Here is a 21,626-nt window from a genome sequence, read left to right on the forward strand (position 1 = left end):
GCAGTGAGTTGCTTGGACTTTTACTGACTGCACTGGAACACCGGGCGGATGTCTGGAGGAAGAGGCGTGCGACGGGACATTGGGACTCTGAGCGATTGTACAGGGCTCCAGGTGGCTGCTCAGAGGAGGGGCCGCATAGCCAGGCGATTAGGTGCAGAGAAGGGTCCCAGGACCTAGGAGGCTTCTTGGTGGAAGAGCCACACAGAGACACGCTTAGGGGCAGAGCAAAGGTTCCAGGATTGCGGGCAGATTCTCTGAGGAGAGGCAGCATAAGGAGACTCGTCTGCGAAGGGTGAGGCTCCCAGGCCCAGGAGGTAGGTCCAGGCCCCTGGGAACATTGCAGAGGAAGGCAGCCAGCCCAGGCGGTAGCTGTAGATTGAGGGGAACCTCTAGGAGGGGAACAGACCAGCGAGACCTCCCCACCAGGTGAGTCTTCCCAGCCGGGTGAGGTTTTCCCACAAGGATGGTAAAACCACAGACACAGGCCCAAACAGGCCTTGCCTCAGCCTGCAGCCTAGTTCCCCATTGGATGACCATTAGTCAACAAGTGGAGGCACCTCTGCCCACTAGCAGGGAATATACCCCACCTAAAGGCCACCACCCCTAGAGAGGCAGCTTCCTTGTGGAGCACCGCCCTATCAACTTCCTCCAAGACTTCAGCCTACTGAAGGATAAGAGGGGATATACTAGAAATCTTCAGAGACATTATAAGTCAATAGAGGAAATCTGCAATATCTCAGCGGTCCACTGATACCTGAACAATATGAGAAAACAAGGGAAGAAAATGCCCCAAACAAATCTAGATGTTACATCATTAAACCCAATGACAGCATGGCAGAAGAAATGACAGAAAAGGACTTCAGAATATACATAATTAAAATGATCAGGGAAGCAAACGAGGAGATGAAAGAGCAAATGCAGGCATTGAATGATGAGATGAAAGAGCAAATGCAGGCATTGAATGATCACACCAATCGACAGTTAAAAGAGCAAATACAGGAAGCAAAAGATCATTCCAATAAAGAGTTAGAGATATCGAAAAAAAAAAAAACAAAGAGAAATCCTTGAAATGAAGGAAACAATAAACCAAGTTAAAAACTCCATAGAAAGCATATCCAATAGGGTAGAACACCTGGAAGACAGAACCTCAAACATTGAAGACAAAATATTTAACCTTGAAAACAAAGTTGAACAAACAGAGAAGATGGTAAGAAATCATGAACAGAATCTACAAGAACTATGGGATATCATGAAAAGGCCAAATATAAGAATTATTGGGATTCAGTAAGGCATAGAGAAACAAACCAAAGGAATGAACAATCTATTCAATGAAATAATGTCAGAAAAATTTCCAAATCTGAAGAATGAAATGGAAAATCAAGTTCAAGAGGCTTATACGTCTCCAAACACACAAAATTACAACAGACCCACACCAAGGCACATTATAATGAAAATACCTAACATACAAAATAAAGACAGAATTTTAAAGGCTGTGAGAGAAAAGAATCAAATTACATTCAGGGGGAAACCAATACGGATATCAGCAGATTTTTCAATCCAGACCCTAAAAGCTAGAAGGGCCTGGAACAACATTTTTCAAGCCCTGAAAGAAAATGGATGCCAACCAAGAATCTTATACCCAGCAAAACTTACCTTCAAATTTGATGATGAAATAAAATCCTTCCATGATAAATAAAAGCTAAAAGAATTTACAAAAAGAAAGCCAGCATTATAGAACATTCTCAGCAAAATATTTCGTGAAGAAGAGATGAAAAACAAAGAAGCAAATCAGCAAAGGGAGGAATTATCCTAAACAAATTGTCAAAAGAAGAGCTCATTCCAATACCCCTCAAAGTATTCCATGCAATACAAGAGGAGGGACCCCTCCCAAAATCATTCTATGAAGCCAATATCACACTGATACCTAAACCAGACAGAGACTCATCAAGGAAAGAAAATTTCCGACCAATATCCTTAATGAACATCGATGCAAAAATTCTCAACAAAATTTTAGCAAATCGCATACAAAAACATATTAAAAAGATAGTGCACCATGATCAAGTGGGTTTCATCCCAGGAATGCAAGGTTGGTTCAACATCAGGAAATCAATAAATGTCATTCTCCATATCAACAGAGTTAAAGTCAAGAATCACATGATAATTTCAATAGGTGCAGAAAAAGCATTTGATAAAATACAGCACCCCTTCATGCTCAATACACTAGAAAAAATAGGGATAGTGGGAGCATTCCTTAACATTGTAAAGGCCATTGTTGCTAAGGCCATGGCTAATATCATTTTAAATGGTGAAAAACTGAAAGCATTCCCCCTAAAAACTGGAACAAGGCAGCGATGCCCTCTTTCACCACTTCTATTCAACATTGTCCTTGAAACTCTAGCCAGAGCAATTAGACAGACCAAAGATATTAAAGGGATACGAATAGGAAAAGAAGAACTCAAACTATCCCTATTTGCTTATGATATGATTATATACGTAGAGGAACCAGGAAATTCCACCAGAAAACTTTTAGAACTCATAAATGAATTCAGTAAAGTAGTGGGATATAGGATCAATACCCATAAATCTAATGCATTTTTATACATAAGTGATGAATCTTTGGAAAGAACAATCAGGAAAACTACCCCATTCACAATAGCCTCAAAAAAAAAAAATAAAATACTTGGGAATGAATCTCACAAAAGAGGTGAAAGACCTCTACAATGAGAACTTCAGAACTCTAAAGAAAGAAATTAAAGAAAACCTTAGAAGATGGAATGATCTCCCATGTTCTTGGATAGGAAGAATTAATATTGTCAAAATGGCCATACTACCTAAAGTGCTATACAGATTCAATGCAATTCCAATTAAAATCCCAATGATGTACCTTACAGAAATAGAGCAAGTAATTATGAAATTCATCTAGAAGAATAACAAACCCAGAAGAATAACAATCCCAGAATAGCTAAAGCAATCCTTAGCAGGAAGAGTGAAGCAGGGAGTATTGCAATACCAGATCTTCAACTCTACTACAAAGCAATAGTAACAAAAACAGCATGGTATTGGTACCAAAATAGAAAGGTAGATCAATGGTACTGAATAGAGGACACGGACACAAACCCAAACAAATACAATTTTCTCATACTAGACAAAGGGGCCAAAAATATGCAATGGAGAAAAGATAGCCTCTTCAACAAATGGTGCTGGGAGAATTGGAAATCCATATGCAACAGAATGAAACTAAACCCATATCTCTCACCATGCACGGAACTAAACTCAAAATGGGTTAGTGACATCGGAATCAGACCAGAGACCCTGCAAATTATAGAAGAAAAAGTAGGTCCAGATCTTCAACATGTCAGCTTAGGACCAGACTTCCTCAACAGGACTCCCATAGCACAAGAAATAAAAGGAAGAATCAATAACTGGGATAGATTCATACTAAAAAGCTTTCTCTCAGCAAAGGAAACTATCAGCAATGCCAAGAAAGAGCCTACAGAGTGGGAGAAAATCTTTGCAATCATACTTCAGATAGAGCACTAATCTCCAGAATCTATAAAGAACTCAAAAAGCTCTACACCAAAATGCAAATAATCCAATCAACAAATGGGCTAAGGAAATGAATAGACACTTCACAGAAGAAGATCTACAAGCAATCATCAAACATATGGAAAAATGTTCAACATCTCTAGTAATAAGAGAAATGCAAATCAAAACCACCCTAAGATTCCATCTCACCCCAATTAGAATGGCGATTATCAAGAATACGAGCAACAACAGGTGTTGGCGAGGATGTGGGGAGAAAGGTACACTCATACATTGCTGGTGGGGTTGCAAATTAGTGCAGCCACTCTGCAGAGCAGTGTGGAGATTCTTTAGAAAACTTGGAATGGAACCACCATTTGACCCAGCTATCCCACTCCTTGGCCTATACCCAAAGGACTTAAAATCAGCATACTACAGAGATGCAGCCACATCAATGTTCATAGCTGCTCAATTCACAATAGCCAGATTGCGGAACCAACCTAGATGTCCTTCAATTGATGAATGAATAAAGAAACTTTGGTGTATATATACAATGGAATATTACTCAGCCATAAAGAATAATAAAATTTTGGCACTTGCTGGCAAATGGATGAAATTGGAGAATATCATGCTAAGTGAGATAAACCAATCTCAAAAAACCAAAGGTCAAATGATATTGCTAATAATTGTATGAGGACACATAATGGGGGGAGGGAGGGGTTAGTGTTAGTGTTAGAGTTAGGGCTAGGGAGGGGGGCAAGAATGAAGGAAGGAAGGACTGTATAGAAATGACAAGAAGGATGGGAGTGATGGGTGAAGGGAAAGAATAACAGAATGAATCATACAACATTACCATACGTAAATCTATGATTACACAAATAGTATGCCTTTACGCCATGTACAAACAGAGAAAGAACATGTATTCCATTTGTTTACAATAAAAAAAATGAAAAATAGAAAAAGAAGGTGCATGTTGGTCAGAGTTCAGTCCTCTGGAGGGTAGGGGCACAAAGTTTCAACAGGAAGAATACAAACCTCCAACCCAAGGGACAGTCTGCCAGTAGCTGAAGAATCTGCACACTGCCAAAACTTTTGGACAGAAAGAAACAACTATTTTCCAAGCAATGAACCAGAAGTCACCTCCATGCTGGCACTCTGTTCCACAAGGTAGTCCTGATGGGGTCTGAGTCCCAATCAAGCATTACATTTCACAGGGTCACTGAGTTTGTTCAAAAGGCACCTCCACTTGCATTGAATTCTCAAAACTATCCCAAGATGTGGAAGGGAAACCACCATCATCTCCATGCAGATTAGATCTTCAGAAATAAATGCTTCAGGCAGTTCCACTGTCTTTATATAAGGCAAATGTTGATTCAACATTTTCAAAAAACTCACTATAATGAAACAGTGTCTATTTTTGGTTTGAAGATGAATGTAACAGTCTAATGGTGTACACCAGAGTATAATTCCCACTGGAAAGGGGCAACTTTGCACCTCCGAGCCTCTCCAGTGCCAGCTGCTGACAACATATTCAGGATGAGGAATCAAACTTTGCATTCAATCTGAGCAATGAAGGATAAGGTAGAGCTGTTAGACACCAGAAAATAACTACCTGCCTTTGACAAATTCATTAGATGAACTCTCTACAAAATCAAAACTTTCCTCTGAGGTTGAAATTCTACTCTGAAGTTCCATAAAGCTAAAAACTATGACAGGCCTTCTACCAGAACACAAGAACTTTGTAGATGATAAGTTCCATGGAGAACTTCACAGATACCATATCTAGGAAAACAGCATACTTCAAATTCAACAATTATCAGGTTACTTTACAATGCTGATTAATATTTAAAATAAATCTGGGAGAGGAATTCAGTTAAATTTTTATTGGGCTACATATGCCTTATTAAATCTTCTTCTGTAAGGAAAGTCAAATTTAAATTCACAGACACACTATATAAAAGGAAACATTTCCAATTACTCATGCATCCTTTAAAACAATATTTGGAGGATAATGTTATTAGTCATAATATATGATAATATAAAACCAGACTCTGTAACTGAGGGACAGATGCATCTCTGCAGATCAAGCAAAGTCCCCATCTTCCAAATGATATACAGTTCATTCATCTCTCATTTTAAGTGGCATTACTCCATAGCTGCTTTCCACATAAACTTCCTGCACTACAAAAAAGACAGCATCTCAAAAGTTACACTGAATATGTCTAGGCCATTTAGGAGTGAACCAGTAAATTCACCAAAGATAACAGTATTATTTGGGATGAAAACCATGTTGTCTCAAGAAATGACAAGGTATTTTAGGTAAAAAAGTGGAAAATTAATTCTAATGTACAAACACATAAAGAAATTTAATCATTCCTTTAATTTTGTGCTTATTAAGATGAATACAAAATTCTAGTTCTGATAATTTCACATTGTTCTTCCATGCTCAATTTCATCAAGTTGACTGCAATTAAAAGAAATTCCTGTTTTTGCTCACTCTAACTTGAAATAGTTTTCTGTAATAAAATAATCATTATTATTAATAAGAAAGAAATAGAAAAGTAACAATCTAAAGAATGCCTATGGTACTCATAAATAATCTTAAGAAATAAACTAATATTTTGGTATTCCCCTGCCCCATGAAGAAAGAGGATAATGCACATTCATATATTTTTCTAATCTTTAAAAAACATTTTCTAAATAAATTAAAATGCAGGCTTAATACAAAACTATTCTTATTACAACAATTTTTCTTTCTCTAAATGATAACCAATTCCACATGAATTTGTTCCCCAGAAATCATTTGCTTTACATTAATTTTTCATGCCAAAGATTAAGTCTATTTTCATCACAAAATCTCTTCCAAATATCAAGCCCATTTGAATTATTATCCAACATTACTGAAAAAAAAAAAAAACCAATTTCATCATCACAATTTACCTAGTCTCTTGTTATACTGAATCTCATAGCATCCAGCCTACATAAACCATCTAAATGAAACTGATGACATAATTCTTTTTTTTTATTGTAAACAAATGAGATACATGTTGTTTCTCTGTACATGAAGTAAAGGCATACCATCTGTGTGATCATAAATTTACATATGGTAATGTTGTTTGATTCATTCTGTTATTTTTCGCTCCCCCCCACCCCTCCCACATAATTCTTTTTCAATGAGCAAGATAGTTATATCTGCATATGGAAACCCCTTCAAAAATAGTATGCCTTATAGCTCCACAATCACTAATTATAAAAAGAACAATTACTCGATATACATTCAGCTAATTGAGACAAATCATGTAAATAAAACAAAGAAAAGGCTATTTAGTTTGGAAGAATGGGATGGGAACCACCTGTGTTGGAATACACACTGGAGGAAAAAGCATGTTCCATGCGTCTGGCAATACTGGTTTCCATTATAACTGGGTACACACAACAACGTGTCTATCCCATGGTATTTGAAACAGAAAGTACCCATTTTCTTATATGTGGCCACAACAGTTCTATCTATATGTATGTACCTGTTCTAGGTTCCACATTCCCCCCTCTGAAAAGTACATCCTCATGAATAACCTCTCTCTAAAGCAAATATATGGGCAATGGTTCAAGCACAGGAATTAGTGAGGATGGTTCATAAAATATAATGATTTCATAATCTATAACAATTTGGACTACAAAATTATGAACAATGATTACTTTTTTTTCAAATAGTAACCCTGAAGAAAGGCTAAAATGGGGCAGGGAGTAGGTTATTTGTCTTGACAGAACTCAGAAATGAAAGATCTCTGCTAAGCACAAAGAGAAAGAATCAGGAGACTTAACAACACAATTGCTCTGATGAATGTTTCTCCCAAGGGGATATGTTCATTCACACTGCAAACACAATCCACAGCATGAGATATGGGGCACACATCCTCAGGGATTTCCAACAGATTCATACAACACTTGAAAACAAATGAAGGTTTGCGTGCTTGATATCTGTCCATATGGATGCTTCGCCTCACTGGGATGGCTCTCTGATGCTGGCTGCTTCAGTGAAGGCGGTCCTTGAGACGCCTCCCTGCCCAGTCATGTCCCATCTTCCACCAATGGGCACTGCCCACCTGGGCCCTTGAGGCTGTGCTCCACCCAGCAGAGTGTCACCGTATTTATATATATATATATATACACACACACACACACACACACACACACACACACACACACACAAACACACACGCACGCGTGCACACACATGTGACTCAGTATTATATATATATTATTACTATATATATATATATATATATGAGAAATAGAGAAAACTGAAATACCCAAACCCCTGCATTCTCTTCATTTCCAACCTGCAAGTAAGAAGAGTAGCACAAATGCACGGGCAGGCAGATCAAGAGCAAAACCAACACACACCTAGCGAGGAAGATAAGCAGAATCTACTGCCCCAGTTTTCACCCTCCAAGCCTCTACCTTTAAAAAGAAGCAGAAATCAGCCCTGCTCTAAAGAGGCTGTGCCTGAAGAGAGTTCCAAAAAGGAGATCCACTACAATTCAGCAACCACTGCTAAACTAGTACTGACTGGATGGATGTGTAAAGAACACACCACTTAAGGACATTCACCTGCTTTATTCCAAGACCAACATTTACTTCTTGGATACCTTATGTGTAATTCAAACATGGGGTCCCTATAGGAGGCTGGCTCAGATGCTGTCATAAACACCCAATGAAATCAAACGAGGGCCCCACCCAGCACTTGCATGCAAGCATGGATGGGCACACACAGGTACACACACACACACACACACACACACACACACACACACACAGAATCTATCAGCTCAGGCAGACCTCATGTTTAATGCCTTGGATCCCTCACCAGAGGGAGAGAAATCAAGGTGAAAGTAAGTTGGGTGGGGTGACCTCGGCTCTCTCCTGGCCATCTCTCCCCTTACTCACATCCCATTACAGGCACTTGCATGGCACAGAGGCATTTCCCAACCACAGTCCGGGAGCTGCAACTCCCTCTGCACCTCATCACCTTCTGGAGTTTTCGGCCCCACCCCAACCCCAAGTACACAGAACAACCCCTTTGGTTCCAGCCAAAATTCCCTCTTTTAACTTCTCTAACAAAAATATTACCTACTAGCACAGAAGACGTTTTCCTCCTTTAGCAAGGTGATAAACCAAGAAACCATGTCGTCCATCCACTACTGCCCCTGGCTCTGCTGAACTCTGGGTAGCAATGCAGTCCTTACCTGGCAGTTGAACTCCAGGTAGCCTTCTCATGGCAATACTCTCCACCTCCCCAAAGTGCTGGGGTCGCCTGGTCCACCATCTCTGTGTCTCCTGCCTCTTGACTGACTTCAGGGAGCTGTTGTCTGTAGGATCTCAAGTCCCTGCCTAGAGCTGTGCTTCCATTCATCACCTAGTCTTCCCAGAAGTGCTGCTACCTGTGGGAACTAAGGAAGAGAACTGGATAAAGGATGGCATAGACCTGTCCCTTGGTGTGCTCTCCCAACTCCAAGAGAGCTCCCCCCACGGGACACTGTTGTGTGTCATATTCAGCCTCTGGGCAGTGGCTGTGGCACAGGCCCAAGTGACAGCATTCGTGCTGGGAAGGCCACCTCCCCAACAACCCTGGTTCTCCTTCATGCTCTGGCCCTTTCTGGTCACGCCTTCCCACCCCACACACACACTCACTCACTCACTCTCCACTTACTTTTTCACCCTTCTACTTTCTGTCTCCTGTATTTTGTAGTCTCTTTCCCAAAAGGCAACAAAAGACGCTCCAAGTGGTAGGAGGGCCTGTTCCACCCCAAGAACTCCTCCTCTGCCTGGTGCTGGTGGTCCTGACTACTGCTGCTCCGCTCCTCCTCCCTGTTCTTCTAGCCTTCCTACCCGCTCACGCACCACGCCGGCCTGCCCCCCGCATCGGTAGCACTGCTGTAATGCACAAGCTGCCTGTTTGAAACCCAAACCTGACTGATTTCTGAGCATACCCAGTTGCCCTGCTGGTGCCTTGGCTGCCTACCTCCCACGTGTTTTCTTGGCTTGGTTCTTCTGCCTGGCAAGGGGCATGGAAAGCCAGCAGGGGGATCCAGCACCAGGAGCAGGGACATTGGCGACCAGGCACATTGCTGGAGCCAGGAAAGCCACCAGAGGCTAAGGACCCATAGAGCCGCCGCCTCAGGTGCTGGAAGAGGTGCTCCAGGAGGCCAGTCCAGGTAGCCTCCTGGCAGCGTTGGGAGGTGAAGAGGGGGACTCGCTTCCTGGCGGCTGGCGCCTCAGGGGTCCTGCACACACTGAATAGAACGCCCTTCACTTTACGGCATAGGCACTGGAGAGCCAGGGCAGCCGGGTGGAGCACTGGAGAGCCAGGGCAGCCGGGTGGAGCCAAGAGAGGCGCTCCTAGATGACTTCGTGGTAGTGTTGTCTGGCACGAGCTCCACCGCGCAGGGCTGAAGTGGCGAGCCAGAGTCCACAGCCTCTTCTCTGGCTTTGCCTCGCGGGGACAGCTCGCTGACGCTGGCGGCTTCAGTGAAGGCGGTCCTTGAGAGCCTTCCTGCCTGGTCATATCCCATCTTCCACCAATGGGCACTGCCCGCCCGGGCCCTCGGGGCTGCGCTCCATCCAGGAGAGTGTCACCATACAACACACACACACACATACATACATATATGTTTATATGTTATGTAGTATTACATATATAAAATATTATATATAACATTTATATATATATATATTTATATTTATATATATATGAGAAACAGAAAAACCTGAGAGTCTTATCTTTCACTACATGGTAACAAGAAGGATAAAGTAAACAATGAGATCTATACCTAACTTGAATACATATATTTATGTATGTAGCCATTTAAAATAGAAAAATAATGAGCATGAAGTGAAACAAATTAGAAAAGAGAATGTTTACTATCCACAACTGTGACATAAATAAATGTGATATTTATAAATCAGTAATATAACCAAAGATTCAAAAGAATAGAAGAAACAAAATTTTAAAAACTGAATAAATATGAAAAGTTCGATTTATAATGACATATTATTGGAAGTTAAAAACCTAAAAACTTTAGATTATTATATGAAATGAACAATTGGGATAAAAGTTAGAAACCCAGTTAGAAAAAGAAAACTCAGTTTGAAAAACAGGGAAAGATTAGGAGAAGGGAAAGTTCCAGGAAGAAATAGGGGGAACAATCTAGTGAAGAATTGAATAATGAAGAAGGCACCATCCCTGATAGTGTTGTCATAAGGATTTTCAATATCAAATAAAATTCCAATACAATTTATGAGGCAAGTGTAATCATTTTCCATACTCCTAAACATTACCATCCCCAAAAGGTTAAATTTTTAAAAATTCATGCAAACTTTATCACTTTTGTTACTTATTTTAATTTTATCCTATTTCTTCATTACTAGTATTATACATTTATGTTGCATAGCTGGAGAATTTGCAGCTATTTTATATTTTTTTCTTTTATAAATTGAATATTAAAAATGTCCATTTTTATATTCGAGTTTCAAATTTTTTTCTTACTTTACAAATTATAAATGATGGGGCTCGAACTGTGGCTCAGTAGTAAACCACTTGCAAAGCACATGTGAGGCATGGGGTTTTGATCCTCAGCACCACACAATAAAATAAATAAATAAAATAAAGGTATTGTGTTCATCTACAATAAAAAATAAATTATAAATATTGATTGGAAATAACTTAGATAATGCATTTGATTATGAAGAAACTAAAAATATTCATGTAGTTCCACCAACCAGAGAAGGAGATACACAAGTACTTTTGGATTGGGAACTTCTTTTTTAAAATTTTAAAGTTAGCACACAATTCATCTAACAAAAGTCACAATGTTCACAATTCAGATAATTTTTGTGGACTCATGATGTACAATCATCACCACCATCAATTTAGAACATTTTCATTCACAACAAGAAGAAACCCCATACCTTTTGGTAGTCATTCCCCATTGCCCACTATCTTGAAAGTGTGAGGCAAACCCCTAATTTCTGTCTGTGGATTTCTCTATCTTGGACATTTTAAAAAATTTGTTCTAATTCATTATACATGACAGTAGAATGCACTCTGGCTGAACATGGTGCAGAATCACAACAGTAGCATAATCATACATTTATGTAGTATAATAATATCCATCTCATTCCACTGTTCTTCCCATCCCCACTCCCCTCTCTCCTCCTCTCACTCCCATATGCACAATCCATAGTTCCTTCATTGTTCCCTAAACCACCATTATGGATAAGCATCTGCTTATCAGTGAAAATATTCTGACTTTAGTTTCTTGTATTTGGCTTATTTCACTTAGTATGCTTTATCTATTTACCTTCAAATATCATAATTTCATTCTTCTTTATTACATTGGAAATTAAAAAAAAATAGAATCATAATATGTGATCCCTTATGACCAGTTTCTTACATTTAGCCTGTTTTTGAGTTTCATTCATGTTATAGCATGAATCAGTACTTCATTTCTTTTTATAGCTGAACAATACTCAATTGTGTGCATGTGCTATATTTGTCTATCCATTCATCGGCTGATGGACGTTTGGATTTTTTTCAAATTTTTGATAACTATAAATAATTTTGAAAATATTCATGTACCCACTTTCACATGGACCCATCTTTATCAGTTCTTTTATGGACACGTATGCAAACATAGGATATCTGGGTCATGAAAGCTGGGTCAGTTACTACACCATTTTACATTCCTAACAGCAAAGCGTGAGCACTCTAATTTCTCCACAATTTTTGGCAATAATTGTTATTTCTCATGTTCAATAGTAAAATGCCCTAGAATCTCAGAAACAAACAAACAAACAAAAATAATAATAAATAAATGTCTTCCAAGTTATGTGGTCACCAAAGATTGAATCAATTCTTCAGAGCAGTTTTTTTCACAGGTAAATGACAATATCCAAAAGAGGAAAGACAAGTAAACCCAGCTCCTTGCTATTGGATTTGGTACTATTGCAGAGGAGAGATGAGGAGAGCTAGGGAGATATGCTAGCAGGTGGCTGTCACTGCTGGTGCATTTTGCCTAAGATCAGGTTAACACTCACCAGTGTCTTGGAACTCACATCTCCTACCAGAGTTCCCACATGTGAGGTGGGTGAGAATGACTTCCACTGAGAGATAGGCTGCACCCAAGTGAGCAGGAGGCTCCTGTACATCACTCACTTGAACTCTTGCTTCTGGCAGAACTAGAAGTTAGGTCTCATTGGTGTGATCTTAAGGACAAACGTTAATGCCTTTGGCCTTAGAGAGAACACAGAGTTTTATAGTTCTCAACAAAGACCAAATAAATTCTCAAGATTTTAAAATATTGCATAATTTTAAAAGTATGACAAGTGAATTAAAATAGAATTGTATAGTAATTAAATACTTGTATGGGGAATAACTGTCTCAAATGAACACATAGTTAAAAGTGACAAAATAAATTTTTAAACATAAATATTTAGAACTTCCTGACCTAAAATCAACTAAATTCAAAATACAAGTAATGGTTTGGGTGAAGTAGTTGCAATAAATATTACATTTAGAAGAATGCCCTTATTCTGTAATGAGAGCATGTCACTTTTGAGAAATCCATAATACATAAAAGGACAAATGTCATGAACAATTAAATTCTAAAATAAATAATAGAAAGAAAACATATACACATGAAAACATGCTCAAATTTCTTGGTCACAAAGAAAATCAAAGCAATGAACATTTAGATGCCCTTGTTAAGTGCTGGGGAAGAACAGAGTCCTGAGTGTGCTCTGTGGTTGGCCAACATCCCTAGTCAACAGCTTGTCTAGCACTTTGGTGACAGGCTTCTAAAGCCCAATAACCCACCCTCCGTGGCCTACCCAGAGAAGCAACCTCAAGGTATAGTGTTTCATAAGCAAACTTAGAAGCAATGTGCTTGTCAACCAAACAAGGAGCACTTGAAAGTGCATGCCACATCAATCAACCATTGCAATGCTCTGAGCAGACACTGCACATCTACACGGTGAAAGTGTCTTAAACACCACTAAGTAGAAAATAGAAAGCATGCTAAAGAAACATGAGTGGTGGCATGCACCTGTAGTCCCAGCATCTTGGAAGGCTGAGGTAGGAGAATCACAAAATCAAAGACAGCTTCAGAAACTTAGTAAGGCCCTAAAGCAACTTAGGAAAATAAAATATAAAAAGTGTTAGGATGAGGCTCAGTGCTAAATCACTTCTGGATTCAGACCCTGGTACCAAACAAACAAACAAACAATAAATAAATCATACTAAAGTTAAATCATGCATTCAGCACTGGTGTACTTACATGGCCAAGTGCTTGCACAGAATGCAGAAGGCCCTACCTGCAATCCCCAGCACTGCCTAGATAGGTAAATGAAGCAAAGACATAATAATAGTGTTTGTAAAGAGGCATCAATTATTCCAGGTGATTCCTTTCCTTTTTCTAGTTTTCCATATATTCCTCAGAGTTACTGTACTCCTTTGTGTTTGTTAATACTCATGACATGTGACAACACTGACAGAGAGTGAGGAAGATGCTTTAAAAAATCTGAGGAATTATGGAGCCTCCCATTCTCCCTTCCCTTTGTGAGTAAGGCTTGGAAGTCTCCAGGGTCTGATTATCAAGTTCAGATCCAGGAATATTTGTGTTCAGGACTGGGGACAATGTTCTGATAGGAAGACATCTGTGCCCATTTGTCCCTCCTGGGCTTTGACATTTCCCATAGACCAACAGCAGTGGCTGGGCCTGGTCTCCACTGACTACTTTCCATCCCCTGGATTTATAGTGCAATAATGATTGAAACCCTCCATGGAGCTTGTTTTAATTAAATGGCTGCACTAGCTGCCCCTGCCACCACACTTCTGATGAAATAACATGTATTTATTGACAAAAATGCATTTCTCTACTCCAGATAGCCCCATGATAGGCTCACAGTAACCACCTCTCTGAGGACTTCTGCTACAGGCCACATCTGTCCAGCTGGCTGCACCCTGGGCAGTGTCAGGGATCCTGCTCTCTGAGACCCAGCTGTGATGGGCACAGTGACTTGAGCACAGGTGTGGGGCACATGAGGGGTTGTGTCCCTGGCAGTGGGTGCACCTCTTCCCTGTGGGGATATTGCAGGACCCCAGGTCAACTGGGCAATGTCCTCATGGTAAAAAGCCTCGTGCCATACAGGATCTTGGCACTGGCCCCTGAGTTCCAATGCTGCAAGATACCTGTGAAGGTGTCAGAAGGCATGGGCTCAGGGGCCTCCCCCTGGTGTCATGTTCTCTGCCCTCACCTGGGGGTATCTTAACAAGTTGCTGTGAGCGGCACCAACTGTACCTGGGCTCTGTTACTTCTCCAGAACATCCCTGCGCCTGATGTCTCAGACACAAAGCTTCTCTTCCTGGTGATCTGCAGAAGCTGTGGACTTCCCTCACCTGTCCTTACTAGGAGGCTGACCAAAAGGGTGCCAATCCTCTCACCAAACCCAGCCCTCCTGTCCGTCTGCAAACAAAGGTGCAGACTACAGAACTCTAGAATCCTGCCCACCAGTGGGGTTGCCACCAGTCCTGGGAGACAATATCCTAGGTGACATTCTAACCAACTCTAGGAAAGGACATTATCTGCCTTGAACAGCAGAAAGACCTGAAGCTCAGATCATGCAAATAAGAGGTTTGACTTTATTCTATTTTATAGTTTTAGAAAGACTGATGTTGGTCAGGGAAATCAGAGAAAGCATGAGGCATTGAGAATGGAGATGAGAGTGGAGGAGAGGGAGACTGATCCAGGCTCTGAGGTAAGAGAAGAAACCCAAGCATATGTACGTTGAACAGTAGTGTCACTGTCGTGTGAGAGGTGGGTGCTGGGAACCCACATGAGAAGAACCTCAAGAAATAGTATGTTCATAGTACAAGCCCTGATTTAGCTGCTTTCAGAAAGTTGTTCTTTAGGGCTGACTAAGGCTTGTAGAGTGGTACTCCTTACAAAGTGTTCCTTACACATTCACACACACACACACACACACACACACATATACACCACAAACACAGCACCCACAGTACACACATGGATGAACTCAAAAACATGTAGGCACACTCAGACATGCACAGCACACACACCAGAAGCAGGAATAAATTCTGCATGCTCACAGCATGATTACACTGCCCACAACACTTCCAAGACCACACTGCACAACACACCCAAGACCATACACACATTGCACTTGTGGCCATGCGCATACACAAACACACTCACCACACAAGCAAAACACATGCAGCACGCACTCTTACAGGCCCCACATGCAACACTCCCATAGTCACACCAGCAGGCAACCTGGGTCTTGAACTCAGCAAGGAGGGGGTTCGAAGTGTATTTCCCCTGTTCATTATCTGTGTTCTCCCCTTCCACATCCACTCTGACGAGGACACAGTAGGTGGCAAGTTTTCATTCCTAACCAGAGAGACAGAGGCACAGTGATTAATGATTTGTCCCATTTTCAAACACCATGTGAGGTGTAAGCGGACTTACCTGCAGCACAACTCTCATACCTCTGCTTCAACTCAAAAACGACTTGTTATTTTCCAAGGTAATTCAGTTAATTTCTTAGATAATTTTCATTTTTCACATTGTTATTCATTTCAGTTCTTCAAAATATATTTTCGAAGGCTGTTTGTCAACTGCTTTTTGGGCAGCAGCCATTGATGTACAGCAGCCACAATGCATCTGATTGAGTGGTCAGTCAGAATGGAGTTGTCTTCCTGCATGAATCTACTCATTCCCAGCAGTGGTTCAGAAGCCCTGTAAGTCAAGTTTTAGTTACAGCACTATCTGTATATTTTCTTTGCTTGTGATTGGAGCTGTGGCTATCACAAGTAAGTCTTCCACATACTAAGGAAGTACAAGGGGGCTGAACTTTGTCCAGTTTGCCAGGAGTTATCTCTCATCTCAGGTGTCTGCTTTCCTCCCTGGTGGATGAGCTGTCACACACTGAGCTTCAGCTCTGTCGAACAATAAGTTGCCTCACTTTCTCTCTCCGGAGCATTCTTACACATCTAGACTTTTTCTTCTAATAAGTTCCCAACTTGGGTGAACACTGAGCAGAAATATGTTCCTCTATTCTTCTCTCATTCTGGCTACAGCCAAAGGGGGTTATTTCTACTTGGTGCTTCAGAGACTATATTTGTACTCTTGGAGTCAAAGATTCAAGTGTTCCATTGTGTATATATACCAGAGTTTCTTTATCCATTCATCTGTTGAAGGGCATCTAGTTTGGATTCACAATCTAGCTATTGTGAACTGAGCTGCTATAAACATTGATGTGGGTGTGTTACTAGAGTTTGCTGATTTTAAATCCTTTGGACATAAACCAAGTAGTGGGATAACTGGGTCAAAACATGGGTCCATTCCAAGTATTCTGAGGATTCTCCATACTGCATCATGTACAACCATAGAAACAAAATGATGTACCCCATTTGTGTACAATGAATCAAAATGCAGTCTATAAAAAATTAAGATAAATAAAAAATAAAAAAATTCAACTGTACTTTATAGTACTACTGGCCAACACGGTTTGAAGAAATATACTTCTCCTGAAATTCTGTCACAAAAATTAAGAGAGGCCTATTTTTTTCTGATAACAAAATGGACAATTTACTTCTCAATCTTTTTGAATACATCAAAGAGGTATGCATTTTCACAACACTAGAGTAAAAATCATGAGGATTCTTTTAATTTAATTTAATTAATATGAAGGAGTTTCAATATTGCTGTGTATTTTTCACTCTGATTTTAGATAATTCTTTCCTACCCATAGTTATTTTAACTTACAAACATGAAGGATCAGTAGCACTGTAGAGAAATAAATGTAAGGCTAGAAGACTTAGTTGGCCCAGGGCTCCTAGAATAATCTCTCCTTCTGAGGGGTGACTTACTACCCTGTCAGGAAGTCTGCCAAGGATCTGACTGAACAACACCTGAGAGCATCTCAGGCCTTCCCTGCATGCTGTGGCCATTAATGAGTCATAAAATTTCAGAAACTCCATGGTATCAGTCAAAAAGACCCCAGTCAATGACCCAGAGCCCAACTTGTGGAGCAGACTTTACAGTGGTCCTCACTCAGCTCTGGCCCCAAGCTGTCCTGCAGAATGAGGAAGCCAAGTGCCAGAAATGGCCCATGCTAATACCTAAGCTCCCTTTGCAGGACAGGTTTGACTGCAGGACAGTGGACCTGATCTGAAATTCAGTGACCAGAATTGTCCTGCTTACCTCTGATGTCCCAAACTTTCACAGCACTATGGAGAAATAACAGCAAACCCCAAACCAAATGTGTCCAGCATCCTTGTCTCTGCATTCATTTCACACCAATTGGAGATTTTAGAAGGGGTCTGCACCTTGCCCTAACAGAGTGGTTATCATAATGGTGGAGAGCACCTGCCATTACATGAACTCAGGTACAGTGTTGATGAGACAGTGTAGAGGTTAAGAGGCAGGTGAATACCTCAGAAGGCTTCCAACCCAGAGTGTAAGATTATAAAATGAATGTAGAAGATGGTTGAAAACAAAAGATTACATTTCCCTCTCACATCCAGCCCATGGAACATAGATTCCGATGACCTATTCCAAATGATGGAGCTGAATTAGAGGTCAATGTATCTGTGCAAAGTCATATGAATCTTAATATTGCAGCTGAAATTCAAAATCATTCTGAAGTTGCTTTTTCCCTGATTCCACATTGCTTCTGGCATGCTATTTGTGCTGAGTAATTATTGGACAACCAGTTAACCCAACAACTTTCTGTCTCACAGCCCAGGGGCTATGACCTGGACATGGAGCCCATTTCCAGAACTGCACTGACTTCGCCCTCCTGGACCTCATCACATGTCCAACACTCCCTGGGCTTATCTTTGCAGTATGTTCTTTATCTTCATGGTGGTCATCATAGCCAACGTGGTCATGGTTCTACTCATCCATGTGGACTCCCACCTCCACACACCTATGTACTTCTTGACGAACCAGTTCTCAAACATGTACACTGTCTACATCTGTGTCACTGTTCCCAAGATGCTCCAAGACCTGCTATTCAAGGAAAGACCATTACTTCCTGGGATGTGCACTTCAGATCTTCCTCTACCTAATCCTGATTGGAACAGAGTTCTTTCTGCTGGGACTTATGACCTATGACTGGTATGTGGCTATGTGCAGTCCTCTGTGGTACCCTCTCCTCATAAACTGCAGGATTTGCTTGATCATGGTTCTGGGCTCCTGAGTTGTGGGCTGCTTGGATGGATTCATATTGATGCCTGTGACCATGAGTTTCCTCTACTGTGGGTCCCAAGAGATCAATCAATCTTTTGTGAGAGCTCAGCAGTGCTGAAATTGTCCTGCATAGACACATCACTCTATGAGAACCTGATGTATGCTTGCTGCATGCTGATGCTGCTTATCCCCATTTTATTCATCTCTGTGATCTACATGCACATCCTAATCACCATCTACCACATGAACTCTGTGGAGGGCAAAGTCTTCACTACTTGCTCCTCCCACTTCATGTTGGTGAGCATGTTCTATGGAACTGCCTTCTACACTAATGTTCTACCTCATTCCTACCATATGCCAGAGAAAGACATAAAGGTTGTATCTGCCTTCTACACCATCCTCAATCCCATGCTCAACCCCCTCATCTACAGCTTGAGGAAAAAATAGGTGGCCTCAGCTTTGAGGAAAGTTCTGGGGAGATGTGCTTCCTCCCAGAGAATAAGAGCAGGGGATGTGTTTAGGAAATACTAGGGGACCGAGGGCATCCTGCTTATGTGACCAGTGACACAGTATCTTTCCAGAAGATTTGATTTTGGTTCTGAAATATGCTTAGTGTCATTCTGGCAGTCTGAAGTTCTCAGTTGGCTAACCAGACTGTGCAAGCATCATGAAGAAGTCATAAGAAAGCTAGCAAGTGCATCAGCACTAGCCAACCTCTTGCATGGGTCAACCTCTTGCATGGGTCAAACAGCAAATGTTTTCTAGCCAGTGTTCTCAGGCAGGTGGCACTCTAGCCCCAGGTGAGCACCTCTTTTAGTGCCCGGCAGAGTTGCTTTTACAGGTCACATGGGGTCCTGGGCATTCAGGTCCTCATTGCTAACCAATCTTTCCATGCAAATTGAAAGTTTTGCTATGTGTTTGATGATTTAGTTTCAAACATTCAAAATGGTGAAATAGTTTCTGATGCTAATGGTGTCACAGTTTTATTTAGGAAGTTTTGTGAACATGGGATTATATTTTGGGCTCTGTTTTTTATTCATATTTTGTATATTTTGTGTCTTTATTTTCCTGCCTGTGAAACTACATGGTAGATTCTTACCATACCTCTCTTCCCATAGTCTAAGGTATAACTGGAAATTAATTATTGTTTGCTTGCTTTCTTGATTGAAAATTGACTCTACATTTAAGTATTTAATATTGATACAAGTCTAAAACAACTTTCATTATTACTTTAATAAAGTGGAAAAAGATAAATATGGAATGAATGAGCAAATCATGACCTTTTTTCAGCTAATGTGCTTCCTTTGGGCACATTACATTGGTGAGCATATTCTATGGAGCTGCCTTCTACACTAATGTTCTACCCCATTCCTACTATATGCCAGAGAAAGAAAAGGTTGCATCTGCCTTCAACACCACTTGCTTTTTGTTCTTACTCTCTGTCTTTTCAATGGTGTGTGGATAGACATCCATTTCTTTTCCAATTTGTTGGGGTTACATGTGATGTTTTGACAGGTGGTCAACCTGAATCCAACTTCAACTGAACAGAGAACAAGGATCCTTTCATGACCTACTTACTTCACTTTCTTCTGTGTAGGGCCTCAAAATTGAGAAATAAAACACTGTGGGGGTTAACTCAGTGCTCCTTTCCTCTAGCACCATCACAAGGTTTAGAAAAAGATGATTTTCAGGTGATGTGCCATTGACAAAGATTAAACAATGTTCACTCCAACATTTGCTCTTTGAGTGTCAACTCTGAGGTGGAGGGAAACATCTCTTTTAGCATGCCCACACTGGTGACGAGCGTCCCCTGCAGCACTCCAACAACTAGCCTGGCTTTTTCTCACAGGTTTCTAAGAATTTTACTTTATCCTGGTATTAAGCAGGTGAGAAGAAAGGTGATAGAAGGATGGCTGGAGGGGTGCATTTCTTGATTTCAAGGCAGCCTGGGATTAGTTATAGAAACATTCTCACTGCTACCTCAGTTCATCTCCAGACTGTTGAACATTATGTCCCTCTGCTCTACTGCAAATTACTTCTCCTTCCTTCTGCCTGTAGCACCTCTGTTGCCCTTTCCCTCCACAAGGACCCTGCATACCACACTTCCCATTTCTCCTCCACTGGAACTCTGTCTCCTTCCCATTTCCATGGAGCCCATACATTACCTGGGGCATGTTTTAATATCTACTAGGACATTTGCTCTTATATTTCCAAGATTAATTTTCTTGCAGGATTAACAAGGACATTTAACTTACACATTGATTGATATTTCAAAATGTTCAAAATGCTTGAAATGCAACAAGTAAGAGAAGAGCATTTGAAAAATCCCTTGAGAGATCATGGGACTCACTGGCTGAGCATGGAGGGAGGGTAACTCTGCCATGCCATTGAGAAATCTAGTCAGCAAATTTGGTGGCAGTTACACTAAATGTCACTTTTGCGATGGCTGATCAACATTGCCAATTGCTATGCTCTACTTTAATAAGATCTCTAAAAATTTGGAAAACCCATCATACATGACACATGGTACATGTCCACTCCTCAGACACCAAGGTGAGTCACAAACTAAAAGGGAACAAGAAGGAACTTTTTTGAAGGTCAGTTCACCAAATTCTCATATGAGAAAATTTTTGGTCACTAGATATTCCTCTTTATTAAAGATAATGCATTAACTTGAAAATGACAATTATAAAAACCTAAAATTAATTTAATTAATTGCATACTTGCAACAGGGCAGGTACCATTCCAGATGATGGCAAAAAGAAGAATAAAGATCTGTCCCTATATTTTAAAACATATTCAGTTGTATTACGTGATCCTCACAAAGTTCTA

General features: G+C 40.6%; 1 pseudogene across 1 annotated transcript; it reads left to right on the forward strand.

Annotated features, from left to right (window-relative positions):
* Window positions 1-15,291: 15,291 nt before the first annotated feature.
* On the forward strand, window positions 15,292-19,325 carry LOC306668907 (olfactory receptor 2T2-like; annotated as a pseudogene). The gene is made up of 2 exons: window positions 15,292-15,336; window positions 18,382-19,325. The product of its transcript is annotated as an olfactory receptor 2T2-like (transcript).
* The last annotated feature ends 2,301 nt before the right edge of the window (window positions 19,326-21,626 follow it).

The sequence above is a fragment of the Sciurus vulgaris genome, assembly GCF_902686455.1.
Source record: "Sciurus vulgaris genome assembly, chromosome: 8".
NCBI classification, from domain to species: Eukaryota; Metazoa; Chordata; class Mammalia; order Rodentia; family Sciuridae; genus Sciurus; species Sciurus vulgaris.